We start from the raw sequence: 17,152 nt of genomic DNA, 5'->3' as shown, positions 1-17,152 counted from the left end.
AAAGTGAAATAAAGGAAAATGTACAGGGAACCAACAGGATGGGAAAGAAACCAGGACTCAAATCAATGGTTTGGAACAAAAGAAAGAAATAAACATTCAACTGGAAGAGAATAAAGAAACAAGAATTCAAAAAAAAAAAATGAGGAGAGGCTGAGGAACCTCTGAGACAACCTTAAATGTTCCAACATCTGAATCATAGGAGTGCCAGAATGAAAAGTGGAAGAGCAAGAAATTGACAACTCATATGAAAAAATAATGAAGGAGAACTTTGCCAATCTGGCAAAGGAAATAGACTTCCAAGAAGTCCAGGAAGCTCAGAGAGTCCCAAAGACTTTGAACCCAAGGAAGCACACACCAAGGCACATCGTAATTACATTACCCAAGATTAAAGATAAGGAGAGAATCTTAAAAGCAGGAAAAGAAAAGGAGACAATTAGCTACAAAAGAGTTCCCATAAGACTATCAGTTGATTTCTCAAAAGACACTTTGCAGGCAAGAAGGGGCTGGAAAGAAATATTTGAAGTCATGAAAGGCAAGTACCTACATCCAAGATTACTGTATCCAGCAAAGCTATCATTTAAAACGGAAGGGCAGATAAAGTGCTTCCCAGATAAGGTCAAGTTAAAGGAGTTCATCATCACCAAGCCATTATTATATGAAATGTCAAAGGGACTTATCTAAGAAAAAGAAGATAAAAAACTATGAATAGTAACACAAACTTACAACTATGAACAACTGAAGCTAAAAAAAACAAAAACAAAATGAACTAAGGAAGCGACTAGAACAGGAACAGAATTACAGAAATGGAGATCACAAGGAGGGTTATCAGTGGGGAAGGGAGGAGACTAGAGGGGGAAAAGGCACAGGGAATAAGCAGCATAAATGGTAGGTAGAAAATAGACAGGGGGAGGTTAAGAATAGTATAAGAAATATAGAAGCCAAGGGACTTATATGTATGACCCAGGGACATCAACTAAAGGGGGGGATGTGTGTAGGAGGGGGTGTACAGGGAGGAGGGGAATAAAGGGTAAAGGGGGGAAAAATGAGACAAATGTAATAACACAATTGATAAAATATTAAATAATATTTTGTATTTAATATTAATAAAATCAATTTAAAATCAATTAAAATAAATAAATAATAAATAAATAAAACAGGTGGTAAGGAGGTTTTATAGGTGGACAGGGAAAATTCCTGGACATGGTGCCAGCAGCCATAGTGCCAGCAGCCACAGCACCTGCAGCCTCAGTGCCTATATGTAAGCCTGGTCAGAGATAGCAGCTTAGCAGCTCCCTCCCATCCTAGGGCTGGAATCTCCAAAGTCATACAAAGGTTATACAAAGTCATCAGGGAGATCCAGACTACACACACACACACACAACTAGCAGCACACCCATAGCTGCTGCAGCAAGAGCCATCTGGCAGAATGCCAGAGAATGGGAGCAGTACTACTAGATCTGTAGATCCAGATCTACACCTGGATCAGGTGGAGTAGGAGGGCTGTGGGTAACCTGACTGTGATAGATTTTTGGCTTTCTGGAGAGGTGAGGTGTACGGAAAACTGGACAGTGACTCAGTGCTCCAGTGGGAGTGCCCAGAGAGACTTTTTAAAAAAGAGGAGCTGAGTCATGCTGGGCAGGGACCCCGTGCATGCAGCTGCCTTGACAACAAAGAAAAAGGATTAAGGGCATGATTTGCTCCTGTAATGGGGTACAAGCTGGGAGGCCCCAGGGCCCCCCAAAAGGGGGATTTATAACAGGGTCCAGAACTTGGGGTGTCTGGGAATATAGGATATCTTCCCCACCCCCACACAAGTCTAGTTGGGGGAAGGGAGACATGGAGTAGGGCCATTGAGTTATTTTGCATATTAATGACAGCTGGATAGCTTCATAACCATATGAAAAATGGTTATTTTGCATATCAACAGCAGGCTAACTAGGGAGATGGGCATTATGTAGCTGGGAGGCAGCTCCCCCTGGTTACAGTGCCTGTGTGAGAGCTTGTAGATAGTTTGCTTCATGCCACAGGGCCACACCTACCTGGACTAACTATGGCAGCTAAGAAAGGCTGAAAATGTGGGAGTGCTGGGAGGTGTAGCCGATTGTGGGAGGAGTTGGAAATGGGGTTACGGAAGAGGAAGTTCCAGTCTGGGATTTAAATTAAAGGCGGCCTCCACGAGGGAGAGAGACAATGCAGGACTAGGGACGAGGAGAGGACAATGCAGGACTATTGGAGGGTACAACCCGAGACCATGAGGGAAGGAAAGGGGTGAAAAGATTCTCACCGGCTGGCTATGGGGAGATGGTGAAACCAGAAAAGTCACTGCGTTCGGGCTGCTTGTCACTTCCAAACCCAATAAACAATGACAGCGATCGAATCTTTATGGGCACTTTATTCAGATGGCCGGCGGTCTGAGAAGATGGTGGGTTCATACCCTAACAGACCATCTTGTCTTCTCTTTCCAGGCCAACGTTTTTATTTTATTTATTTATTTATTTATTTATTTATTTATTTATTTATTTATCAATCATTACGGTTGTCTGCATTTTCTCCCCACCCCTCCACCTCATCCCAACCAAACCCACCTCCCTCCCCTGCCTCCACCCTCCCCTTTGGTTTTGTCCATGTGTCCTTTACAGGCTATTGTTAGATTGTTCTTAACTTTAATGTCTCTGGTTATAGTTTGTTTGCTTTTTTTCTTTTGTTGATTATGTTCCAGTTAAAGGTGAGATCATATGGTATTGTCCCTCACTGCCTGGCTTATTTCACTTAGCATAATGCTCTCTAGTTCCATCCATGCTGTGCAAATGGGTATAAGCTTCTTGTTTCAGAAACTACAGATAAGGCTTGTCCTGGCTCCTGGAAAAACAGCTGACCTCCTGGGGCACTGCTAAAGATTACCACCTGTGGACAACTGGAGGCATCCCGGGCCTTTGTGTTCCAGGGAGAGACAGACAGACAGACGACCACCACCCCAGCTAACAGCTATCTGCCCAGGACAGGAATATTGCAGCTTCTTTCAGAGAAAGAAGGAATGGGCCCACGTTTTTATACCAGGGAATAAACAAAGTGTGGTGAGGGGCAGCTTCTTTCACCTAATCCTCCCTGAATTTTAAAGCCCTCACCACACCTTGTAAGCCAGGAGGTTAGTTTAGACAAGTCAATGCCAAAGAATCCCTCTCTCTGTTTTATATTGGACACTACATCATTTACTTGTTTTACTTTATGCTCCCTGAGCTTTGAACTGTCAGTTATGTTAAAACAGCAGAGTCCCTTAAATTCTTCACATCCACAATTATGCCTTAAAAGAAGGTAGTCTATAGCTGCATGATTTTCCAGTACTGCTTCTCTGATTTGTCCCAGTTCTTGACTAATGGCACTGATGGCTTGGGAGGTGGTACTCAAAGCTTTTGCCATAGCGCAAGCTAATCTGCTTATTTCTACATTCAAATAAGTTACCATGGTTGGTATTACAAATACAGTTAAAGACACATATTCAGCAGGGCTAAAGAGCTGTAAGTCACTGATACAATTGGGTATAAGGGAGAGATCCCGTCAAACCCGGGTCAAGTGGGGCTTCTGAGGCATAAACACCGTCAGTCTTCCCAGAGAGCATGGTCCCCCAGAGCTGTTTGCTGGAACAGGAATAGCCAGTCCTTCCACACATCAGAAACCATCCTGTTGGCAGTTTAACATGAGCATAAGCATAAGATACGTCAATGGTGGTGGTGCAATTCATCTTCACACCTGCTGAGAGCACAAGACAGTTTTAGTACAGTTGACAAAGGTTGCACTTTCTAGCTGGGGCTACATTAGTGACTTTCAATGAAAACATTTCCCTGTCCTTTATAGTCACCACTAGTCCCCAATTATAAATATCAGAGTAAGTCATTTTCTTTTCGATACTTTTAAACACAGTATAATTTCTAAGGCTTTCCAAAGGAGTGCAGACACCTGTAAGACATGAAGCTAAAGTTTGTTCAACATAAGTTCCTCCTGTAAAGCAAAAGTCAGAAATATTCAGAATAAATTTTGCTAAATACATCCAAATATCTTCATGTTATTTGAAAGGAATAAGTTGTCCATAACAAGGGGTTAAACAAGAGGTGAAGAAAAGAATGTAAGTCACGGTTTTCTAAAGATGACTTTCAGATCTTCCTCCAGTGCTTTCTTTATTCTTGTGTGATGAGTCCAAGGTTTTATTTCTGCCAGCTTCACTATGGTGGGGGTGGTGAGTAGTATGTCCCAAGGTCCAGTCCACCTTTCTCCTAGTTGGCTTTCTGGAGATGCTGTCACCCAAATCTTGAGTAGCACCTTGTCTGCAGGCTCAAAGGAATGCAGCAATCCTGTGGGGGAGAAGTCTCTAATACAGGCAAGGTCATTCATCACAACTAAGGTCTGACTTAAATGTTCATTTTCTTTACATTCAGTTTTTTTTTATCTGTATACATATCTGCCAGCCCAATTGTGACCTGAAATGGCCACCTGTACACAATTTTATAGGGACTCAACTGAATCCCACTTCGAAGAGTCACCCTTATCCTGAGCAGGACAATAGGCTAGCTTGATCCTGATGGAGATGAGTTTCTTGACACAGCTTGGCTGTATTTTCCTTTATGGTATGATTCATCTTCTCTACCTTCCCAGAAACCTGGTCTCCATGCCATGCGGAGTCTCCACTTGATTCCTAAAATTTACTAACCTCCTGTGTAATTTCTGAAACAAAAGCAGGCCCATTATCAGTCTGGATGCTGCCAGGGAGGCCAAAGTGAGGGATTATTTCCTTCAGTAAAGCTTTCACTGCCTCCAAGGATTTTTCCATTTTAGTAGGATAAGCTTCTATCCACCCTGAAAAAGGTGTCAACTAAGACTAACAAATATTTCCACTCTCAGACCCTTGGCATCTGAGTAAAGTCTATTTGCCAGTCCTCAAGTGGACACTGTCCTTGGTATTGCTTTCTTTCTCTTCTTTAATGGGGATCTGTCTTGAAGTTGTTCTTCCAGCACATAACACATTTAGCAATTACTTTTCTTATGGCTCTAGAAATTCCAGGACCTGTGAGCCACAGTTTGACATAGGTGATTAGTGAGTCTCTTCCATAGTGTGTAGCCTCATGCAAATGCTTCATGACTGACTCTACTAAATGTTCAGGAAAACAGTTTAGCTCCTTTCCTATTCTTTTTCCATCTGCTATCAGGACCTTCTTCATCAAAACCCCAGCCCTTAGCTTTCTCTAAGTCTGCAGTTGAATATTCAGGATCAAATTGTGACAAGTCCAGAACAGGTACCAAGAGCATTATAAAAATTACTTTAGCAGCCTCTTTTGCTGCCCATTCAGCCAGATTGTTTCCTTTTGCCACTTTAGTGTTCTCTTTCTGATGCCTTGGGCAGTGCATAACTGCCACCTGTAAAGGTACCTGAACAGCCCCTAATAATTTAAAATTTTTCTGCTGTATGCTTAATCTCCTTTTTATTGGAGGTTAATAGTCCTCTATCCTTCCAGATTGAACCATGTGCATGCAAAATCAAGAAAGCGTACCTTGAGTCAGTGTACACAACCACTCTCTTTTCCTGTGACAATTCCAGCACTCTCATCAGTGTGATCAGTTCAGCTTTCTGAGCAGAGGTTCTTGGTGGCAAGGCCTTGACTCCTTCAAGAGTCATAACTGCATACCCAGCCTTTCTGCTTCCTTTGTCCATATATCTGCTTCCATCTGTATAAAGAGTCCATCCTTTAGAATACATCCTTCTTCTAAAGGATGGTCCTGTAAATCAATTCTGCAAGAATACACTTCATCAGTTATCTCAGCACAGTTATGTATTAGTGCAGCTGAGTCAGGCTCTGGGAGAAGAGAGGCAGGGTTTAACTTACAGTTTGGAGGGAGACATTAGGATTGTTGAGAAGAATGACTTGGTACCTGTCCATTCTGCCAGCAGTGAGCCACGTATTTCCCTTTTGCTCCAGCAAGCTCAACATTTGCTGGGACACATAACTGGTATAGGCTGTCCCAAGGAAAGTTTTTTCAGCTTCCTGCAAGAGCTTGCAGGTGGCTGCCACTCTCAAGCAGGCTGGCCACCTCTGGACAGTGTGATCTAATTTCCTTGACAATTATGTGATGGGCTGCAACTGGGTTCTATTCATTATTCTTATTAGTTTTCCTCCCCCATATTCTCAAAATCATTTTTCTTTACTGTAGACATCTCATATTCACTTTTTTCTTTTGTATAATATTCTTAATACATTTCCACCTTTATTAATCTTTGCTCAGCTGTCATTCCTATTGATCCTGCTGTGAGTTTTCTGCTATTTTGTTCCTACTTGTTCAATACATTTTTAATTTTACTTCAAACTTCATAGTATGTCTTCCCTTACTCCATTTTTGCTATCATCCTTCCCTGTTTTACTTACATTTAAAATTTTATTCTCTTGCTTTCTTCACCTCATTTCTATTCCCTACTCTTATTATTTTTCCTCCCTCTTCCCACTCAAAATCATTTTCCCTCATTAGTCATTTCATATTCCCTTTTTCTTATCTTATAATGTTCTTAACCTCTCTCCCCCTTTATTAATCTTTGCTCAGTAGCTATTGTCTTGCTGATGTGGTAGGGTTTTGTTTTTGTTTTTGTTTTTTTGCTGGCATGGGTTCAGTTTTCTGGTAATATTGCTTTGTTAACCAATACCTGCACAACAGCATACAAGACATGGCAAGAGTTGTGACTCCCAGTCAGCCAGCTGGAGGAATGAACCCACCAATGAATGAGCCACCAACAAGCAAAGCCCAAGTACAACAAGAGAGTTCACACAAACTGAATAAAGGGCAAGCCTGGAGCACCCGGATCAGGAGATCAAAGGGACTGCACCACTGAGTCCCACAGAACTCCACCCCACAAAAACAGTCAGGAAAAGCAGAGCATCCTAAGATGCAGAAACAAACAAAAAGAGTCATCTGAAATGGGGAGACAAAGAAAGAACCTCCAATCAAAAGGAATGTAGGAATCCCCAGAAAAAAAGCTAAATGAAATGGAGGCAAGCAATATATCAGACATAGAATTTTAAAAATGGTTATAAGGATGCTCAAGGAACTCAGTGACAACTATAAGGAACTGAGTGGAAATGACAGTAGTATAAAAAAAGAAATGGAAATTATGAACAGGAACCAGGAAGAAATGAAGAATACAGTATCTGAAATGAAAAATACACTAGAAGGAATTAAAAGCAGGCTGGGTGAAGTAGAGGACCAAATCAGAGAGATGGAAGACAAGCTAGAAAGAAATATCCAGGCAGAGCAACAAAATGAAAAAGACTCAAAAAGAATGAGGACAGTTTAAGGGAACTTCAGGACAACACGAACATAACAACATTTGCATCATAGGAATATCAGTAGGAGAAGAAAAGGAAAAAGAGATAGAAAACCTGCTTGAAAAAATAATGAAAGAAAATTTCCCTAATTGGTGAGGGGAAAAGTCACACAAGTTCAGAAAGCACAGAGGGTGCAATTCAAGATGAACCCAAAGAGTCCTACTCCAAGACACATTATAATTAAAATGCCAAATGTTAAAGACAAAAAGAGAATCTTAAAGGCACCAAAGGAGAAACAGCAAGTAACATACAAGGGAGCTCCAATAAGGTTATCAGTGTATTTCTCAATAGAAACATTACAAGCCAGAAGTGATTGGCATAAAATATTCCAGATAATGAAAAACAAAGACCTACAACCAAGACTACTCTATCCAGCAAGGCTCTCAAAATAGATGGTGAAATAGAGAGCTTCCCAGAGAAAAGAAGACTAAAAGAGTATGTCTCCACCAAGCCACCACTGCAAGAGATGTTAAAGGGACTGCTATAAAAAAAAAAGAAAAAAGAAAAAAAAGAAAGAGAGAGCAAGAGAGAGAAAGAAACACAGGTATGGAAAAAATGGCAGTGAATAAACACCTATCAATAATAACCTTAAATGTAAGTGGATTAAATGCTCCAATCAAAAGACATAGGGTAACTGAGTGTGTAAGAAAACAGGACCTGCATATATGCTGTCTACAAGAAACCCACCTCAGAACAAAGGATCTACACAGACTGAAAGTGAAGGGATGGAAAGAAAAATATTCCAAGAAAATGGACACACAAAAAGGCTGAGGTAGCAATACTTATATCACACAAAATAGATTTCAAAACAAAGGCCATAAAAAGAGACAAGGAAGGACACTTCATAATTATTAAGGGAAGCATCCATCCAGAAGGTATAACCCTTGTAAACATATATGCACCAAAGGAACACCCAAAGATATAAGGAAAATCTTTCAAGAAAGATATCAACAGCAACACACTTATAGTAAGGGATTTTAACATTCTACTGCCAATAATGGATAGCACAAAGAATGAACAAGGATATTGGGCACCGAACGACACTCTAGATAAAATGGACTTAGTTGGCATATACAGAACTTTTCACCCCAAAGAAACAAAATATACAATTTTTTCAAATGCACATGGAACATTTTCAAAGATACACTACACGGTAGGGCACAAAACAAGCCTCAACAAACTCAAGAAAATTGAAATCATATCAAGCATCTTCATATCAAGGATAATAATGGCTTGAAATAAGAGACTAAAATAGAAAAAACCTTAAAAACATACAAATTCATGGAGATTGAATAGCATGCTATTATACAATGAATAGGTTAGTAATGAAATCAACAGAAAAAAATCAAAAAGTTTCTGGAAACAAATGAAAATGAACATGCAATAGTCCAAAACCTATGGGACACAGGCAGTCCTGAGAGGGAAGTTTATAGCAATAGAGGCCTACTTAAAAGTGATAGAATGAAATAAGCCAGGCAGTGAAAGGCAAATACCATAGGATCTCACCTATAAGTGGAACCTAATCAATAAAACAAGCAAGCAAACAAAATATAACCAGAAACATTGAAATAAAGAACATACTGACAGTAACCAGAGGGGAGGGAGGAAAAGCATAATGGGGGAAAATAGGGAGAGGGCCATCAAAACACATGTGTAAAGGACACACGGACAAAGCCAAAGGGGGTAGGTTCAAGGATGGGAGGTAGGGATGGTGGGGTGGTGGAGTAGAAATGGAGACAACTGTACTTGAACAACAATAAAAGAAAAGATAGAAACATTTCAAATAAACAACCTAACCCGACATCTACAAGAACTGGATGAACAACAACAAACAAAGCCCAGAGCAAATAGAAGGAAAGAAATAATCAAGATCAGAGCAGAATTAAATGACATAGAGACTAACTAAAAAGAACAATTCAAAGGATTAATAAATCCAGGAACTGGTTCTCTGAAAAGATAAACAAAATTGAAAAACTTTTAACCAGACTCCACAAGAAAAAAAGAGAGAGGACCCAGGTAAATACAATCAAAAATGAAAGAGGAGAAATTACAACCAATACCAAAGAAATACAAAGGGTTGACAGAAATAACTACAAATAACTATATGCCAAGAAATTTGATGACCTTGGCAAAATGGACAAATTTCTGGAAACATAATTTTCCAAAACTGAATCAAGAAGAAGAAAAAAGCATGAATAGACTGACAACAGCTACTGAAATTGAAGCAATAATCAAAAAACTCCCAGCACATGAAAGCTCTGGACTAGAGAGCTTCACAGGCAAATTTTATCAAACATTATAGAAGAGCTAAATCCTATCCTTTTCAAGCTATTCCAAAAAAATTCAAGAAGAGGGAAAATCCCAAGTTCATTTTATGAGGCGAGTATTATCTTAATTTCAAAACTAGGTAAAGACACAAGAAAGAAAGAAAATGACAGGACAATTTCCCTGATTAACCTATATGCTAATATCCTCAACAACTTATTGACAAACCGGATCCAGCAATACAATAAAGAGATCATACACCATGATCAACTGGGATTCATCCCAGGGATGCAAGGATGGTGCAATATTTGCAAATCAGTAAAAACAATACATCACATAAACAAAATGAAAGGCAAAAATCCCATGATCATATCAATAGAGACTGAAAACACATTTGATAAAGTACAGCACCCACTTATGATAAAAACCTTCAGCAAAGTGGGATTAGGGGGAGCATACCTCAACATAAAAAGGACATATGTGAGAAACCTACAGGCAACATCATACTCAATGGGCAAAAACTAAAACTTTCCTTCTAAGATTAGGAACAAGACAAGGGTGTCTGCTTTCACCACTTACAAAGTCAATACTTAGAATCAAAGGCATTTTTGTATACCAACAATGAAATATCAAAAACAGAAACTAGGAAGAAATGCCATTTACTATAGCAACAATAAAATAAAGTATTTAGGAATAAACTTAACCAATGAGGTAAAAGATCTATACTCAGAAAACTGGAAACACTGAGGAAAGAAATGAAGAAAGACAAAAATAAATGGAATCAGGAGTTCTGGCCAAGATAGAGGCATAAGCAGAAATGCTTCACTTATTCAACAACCAAAGGAAGTATAACAACCAATTTAAAAACAAAGAACAGCCAGACTGCCAGAAAATCATTTGCTTGGAAGTCCAACAACCAAGGAATTAAAGAAACATTCACTCAGACAGGTAGAAGGGGCTAAGATGAGCAGCTGGGGCAGAGAGGACCCCAGGCAAGGCAAGGCGGCAGACCCCATGGGTGATCCTGCATTCATGTGCAGACAAGCTGGGAGGAACAACTGGGGAGTGAGACAGACCTCACAACCCAGAGTTTTAGTGTGTGGAAACTAAGGACTCAAAATCCCTGGTTTAAAAAAGTCTGTGGGGGTTGTGGTGGCAAGAGAAACTCCCAGCCTCACAGGAGAGTTCACAATCCCCTTGTGGGAAGTGAGGGAAGTTACAGAAAGTGGGAAGAGAATGGAGCAAATGGCATTGTTTCCTCTTTGAACCCTCCCCACAGACAGCGCAACAACCCAACAAAGAGGGTTGCCCTGCTGTGGCAAATACCTAAGGCTCCACCCCATATCACATAAGATGTGTGCCAAGACAAAGAAATATGGCCTAAATGAAAGAACAGATCAAAACTCCAGAAAAAGAGCTAAGCAACAAGGAGATAGCCAACCTATCTGATGCAGAGTTCAACACACTGGGAATTATTAGGATGATCACAGAACTGATTGAGTTCAGTCACAAAAGGAAGGAAGAAATGAAGGCTACACAAAGTGAAATAAAGGAAAATATACAGGGAACCAACAGTGAAAGGAAGGAAAGTGGGACTCAATGATTTGGAAAAGAAGGAAGAAAGAAGAATGCAAATAAGGGAGGAGAGGCTTAAGAATCTATGGGAAAACTTGAAGCATCCCAATATCCAAATCATGGGGATGCTAGAAGGAGAAGAGAAAGAGCAAGATACTGAAAACTTATTTGGACAAATAGTGAAGGAAAACATCCCCAAGCTGGTGAAGGAAGTAGACTTCCAGGAAGTCCAGGAAGCTCAGAGAGTCCTAAAGAAATTAGGCCCAAGAAGAAGCACCCCAAGACACATAATAATTAAGTTACCCAAGGTTAAAGATAAGGAGAGAATGTTAAAAGCAGCAAGAGAAAAGAAGACAGTTACCTACAAAGGAGTTCCCATAAGACTATCAGCTGATTTCTCAAAAGAAATCTTACAGGCAAGAGGGGCTGGAAAGAAGTATTTGAGGTCATGAAAGGCAAGGACTTACATCCAAGATTATTCTATCCAGCAAAGTTATTTAGAATGGAAGGGCAGATAAAGTACTTCCCAGATAAGGTCAAGTTAAAGGAGTTCATTATCACCAAGCCTTTATTATACCAAATGTTAAAGAGATTTATCTAAGAAAAAGATCAAAAATATGAACAGTAAAATGACAACAAACTCACAACCATCAATAACTGAACCTAAAAAACAAAAACAAAAACTCAGCAAACAACTAGAACAACTAGAACAGGAACAGACCCACAGAAATGGAGATCACATGGAGGGTTATTAGTGGGAAGGGGTAAGGGGAGAATAGGGGAAAAGATACAGGAAATAAGAAGCATATTTGGTAGGCACAAAATAGACAGGGGAGGTTAGGAATGGTATAGGAAATGAAGAAGCCAAAAAATTTATATGTACAACCCATGGACATGTACTAAGGGAGGGAGGAATGTTGAAGGGTGGGGGGATGGTGAAGGGAGGAGGGGGAGAAAAGGGAGAAAAAAATTGGGACAACTGTAATAACATAATCATAAAATATACTTAAATATAAATTGCAGCACATACCATGTTCATGGGCTGGGAGAATTAATATCATTAAAATGTTCACACTACCTAAAGCAATTTATAGATTCAATGCAATCCTTATCAAAATACCAATGACATATTTCACATATATTGAACATATATTTAAAAAATTTATGTGGAAACATAAATGACAAGAAATAGCCTTAGCAATGTTGAGAAAGAAGAACAAAGTAGAGGGGAATACAATACCTGATATCAAATTATACTACAAGGCCACTGTAATCAAAACAGTCTGGCATGGGCATAAGAACACACACATAGATCAGTGGAACAGAACAGAGAGCCCAGAAAAAAACCCATGTCCCTATGGTCAATAAATACTTGACAATGGGGGCTGGAGCATAAAATGGAATAAAAAATAGCTTCTTCAATAAATAGTATTGGGACACCTGTACAGGTACATGCAAAAAAAAAATTGAAACTAGACTACCAATTTACACCATACACCAAAAGAAACTCGAGATGGTTAAAAGACTTAAATATAAGTCTTTCATGACACCATAAAAGTCCTTACAGAACATATAGGCTGTAATCCCACACAACAATATCTTCACCAATAAATCTACTAGGGCAAGGGATATAAAGAAAAGAATAAACAAATGGGAGTATATCAAATTAAAAAGCTTCTGCACAGCTGAAGAAAACATCAGCAAAATGAAAAGGGAACCAACTGTATGGGAAAACATATTTACCAACAATGACTCAGACAAGGGTTTGATCTTCAAAATATATGAAGAACTCACATTACTCTATTCCAGGAATACAAACAATCCAATAAAAAATTGGCAAAGGACCTGAACAGACATTTCTCCAAGGGGAACATACAGAGGGCCCATAGGCATATGAAACAATACTCAACATCACTAGCCATCAGAGAGATACAAATTAAAACCACTTCACACCATTCAGAATGGCCATCATTAACAAATCAACAAACAACAAGTGCTGGAAAGGATGTGTGGAAAAGGGAACCCTGGTGCACTGTTGGTGGGAATGCAGACTGGTGCAGCCACTGTGGAAAACAGTATGGAATTTCTTTAAAAAATTAAAGATGGAACAGCCTTTTTATCCAGTGATCCCACTGCTGGGATTATACCCTAAGAATCCTGAGACACCAATTCAAAAGAACCTATGCACCCCAATGTTCATAGTAGTGTTACTTACAATAGCCAAGTGCTTCAAACAGCCTAAGTGCCCATCAGTAAATGAGTGGATCAAAAAACTGATACATTTAGACAATGGAATACTAAGCAGTAGAAAGAAAGAAGGAGCTCCTACCATTTGCGACAGCATGGATGGAACTGGAGAGTATATGCTAACTGAAGTTAGCCAGACAGTGAAAGACAAATACCATATGATCTCACCTATAAGTGGAACCTATGAACAAAACAAACAAATGAGCAAAAGAGAACCAGAGACACGGAAATAAGGAACCAACTGACAGTGACCAGAGGTGAAAGGGGAGGGGGGATAATGGGAGATAGAAGAGGCAGGGTTTAGTCAAGGAACATATATAAAGGACCATGGTAATGTACAACAGTGTGAGGATTGACTGAGTGAGTAGGGGGTGGGTGGGGCAGGGGAAAGAAATGGGATAAAAGTGGGATAACTATAATGGAACAATAAAAAAAAGAAAGAAAAAGAGAGGACCCAAATAAATAAAATCATATGTGAAAAAAAGAAGTAACAACTACCTACACAGAAATACAAGGGATTATAAGAAATTATGAACTATATGATAAGAAATTGGACAATCTGCATGAAATAGATAAATTCCTAGAACCATAAAATCTTCCAAAGTTGAATCAGAAACAATAAGAAAATCTGAATAGACTGATTACAACAAATGAAATTAAAGCAGTAATCAAAATACTCCCAACATTAGATCGAATAGTTTTTTGGTGGAGTCTATAGGATTTTCTATATAGACTATCACATCATCTGCAAACAATGACAGTTTTGCATCCTTATTTTCAATTTGGATGCCTTTTATTTCTTTTTCTTGTTTGATCACTGTGGCTAGGACTTCCGATACTATGTTGAATAGAAGTAGTGAAAGTGGACATCCTTGTCTTATTCCTGATCTTAGTGGGGAAGATTTTAGGTTTTGCCCATTGAGTATGATGTTGGCTATAGGTTTCTCATATATGGCCTTTATTATGTTGAGGTATGCTCCCTCTACTCCCACTTTGCGAAGTGTTTTGTCATAAATAGGTGCTGTATCTTATCTAATGCTTTTTCTGCATCTATTGATATGATCATGTGATTTTTGTCTTTCATTTTGTTAATGTGCTGTATTACATTTATTAATTTGTGAATATCGTACCATCCTTGCATCCCTGGGATGAATCCCACTTGATCATGGTGTACGATCTTTGTAATGTATTGCTGGATGCAGTCTGCCAATATTTTGTTGCAGTTTTTAGCATCTATGTTCATCAATGGTATTGGCCTGTAGTTTTCTTTCTTTGTTGTGTCTCTATCTGGTTTTGGGATTAGAATGATTCTGGCTTCATAAAAAAGAGTCTGGGAGTCTTCCCTCTTCTTAGATTTTTTGGAATAGTCTCAGAAGGATAGGGGTTAGCTCTTCCATAAATGTTTTGTAAAATTATCCTGTGAAACCATCAGGTCCAGGGCCAGGGACATAAAGAAAGAAAATGGGATTTCATCAAAATAAAATCTTCTGCATGGCTAAAGAAAACATCAGCAAAATGAAAAGGGAACCAACTGTATGGGAAAATATATTTGCCAATGAAACCTCGGACGAGGGTTTGATCTCCAAAATACATAAAGAACTCACACGGCTCCATTCCAGGAATACAAAGAACCCAATTAATAAATGGGCAAAGGACCTGAGAAGACCCTTCTCCAAGGAGGACATACAGAGGGCCCAGAGACATATGAAAGGATGCTCAGCATCACTAGTCATCAGAGAGATGCAAATTAAAACCACAATGAGATACCACTTCACACCAGTGAAAATGGCCATCATAACCAAATCAGGAAACAAGAAGTACTGGCAAAGTTGTGGAGAAAAGGGAACTCTAGTCCACTCTTGGTGGGAATGCAGACTGGTATAGCTACTGTGGAAAACAGTATGGAATTTCCTCAGAAAACTAAAAATTGAACTGCCTTTTGATATGGCAATTCCACTGCTGGGATTATACCCAAAGAATCCTGAAACACCAATTCAAAAGAACCTATGAACCCCTATGTTCATAGCAGCAAAATTTACAATAGCCAAGTGTTGGAAGCAACCTAAATGCTCATTTGTAAATTAGTGGATCAAAACATTGTGGTACACTTACACAATGGAATAGTGCACAGCAGAAAGAAAGAAGGAGCTCCTACCCTTTGTGACAGCATGGAAGGAACTGGAGAGAATTATGTTAAGTGAAATAAGCCAGGGGGTGAAAGACAAATACCATTTGATCTCACCTATAAGCAGAACCTGATCAACAAAACAAACAAGCAAGCAAAATACAAACAGAGACAGTAGAATAAAGAACAGACTGGTGGTAACCAGAGGGGAGAAGAGAGGGGGATAACAGGGGAAAGAAGAGGAAGGGTCATCAAGGAACATGTATAAAGGATACGTGGAGAAAGCCAAAGGGAGGTAGGAATGAGGGTGGGAGTTGGGGGTGGTTGTGGTGGGAAGGAAGGGATGGGGGAAAATAGAGGCAACTGTACTTGAACAACAATAAAAGAAACTATGAAACTGCTGCGCCCAGCACGGGGTGGAGGTCCCTGAGTAGGGGTGATGGGAGATTAAGAAAAACACAACACATCACAGGTTAAGGAAAGGCAGGGGCCAGTTGAAGCATTGTCCTCGGATGGAGAGACAATGACCCTGAACATGGTCTCCGCGTTTATTTTATAGGATTTGTTTAGATAAAGCTCAAGGAAGTTTTGAAGACTTAAGGGAACACTTCGGGCAAAGATTGTTCCACTCCCAGGCTATCTAAATGATAAGTAGTTCTTCCTCAAAGATTACAGTTGCATTCAGCTGAAGCTTGCGGTTATCTGTTTCCTTCTCAACCCTCGAGGGTTCTGGCTGCCATCAGCTGATGACCTGCTCTGCTTTGCAGATGCAAGCGGTCAAGCATGGCCTTGCTGGCACTTAACCTGAGCTTTGACGTCAGCCTTCACTGTCCTCCACAGAACCCATGGGCAATATGTGAAAAAAAAGGATGTGAGTGTGTTCTAATAAAACTTTATGGACTGAAAAAAGAAACAAATTTACATACTAAAAATTTTGACAAAATTCCTCTCCACCCCCCCAAAAAACATCCCTAACAAACCAAAGTTCTGGACCAGATGGCTTCACAGGTGAATTTTACAGAATATTTAAAGAAGAACTAACACCCTTTCTTCTCAAATTATTCCAAAAAATAAATAGAAGGCAAGACTCCCAAACCAGCATTATCCTAATTCAAAAAGAAATAAGGCCAAAGAAAATTATAGCCAATATCCTCGATTAACATAGATGCTAATATTCTCAACAAAATATTAGCAAACAGAATCCAGCAATACATTAAAAAGTTCATACACTATGACAAAGTGGGCTTTATTCCAGTGATGCAAACTTGGTACAATATCCATTAATCAATAAACATGGTACACAGCAAAAACAAAATGAAGGATAAAAATCACATGATTATATTAATAGATGCAGAAAAAGCATTTGATAAAACCCTTTAATAACAAAAACTCTCAGCAAAGTGGAAATAGAAGAAACATACTAAAGGCTATATATGACAAACCCACAGCCAACATCATACTCAATGGGCAAAAAGAGTGTTTCCCTTAAGATTGTGAACAAGATAGGAATGTCCCCTTTCACCACTCTTATTTAATGTAGTGTTGGAAGTCTTAGCCTCAGCAATCAGACAAGAAGATG

This window comes from Desmodus rotundus, chromosome 1 (genome assembly GCF_022682495.2).
Source record: "Desmodus rotundus isolate HL8 chromosome 1, HLdesRot8A.1, whole genome shotgun sequence".
Classification (NCBI taxonomy): Eukaryota; Metazoa; Chordata; class Mammalia; order Chiroptera; family Phyllostomidae; genus Desmodus; species Desmodus rotundus.
Note: the sequence above shows the minus strand (reverse complement) of the source record.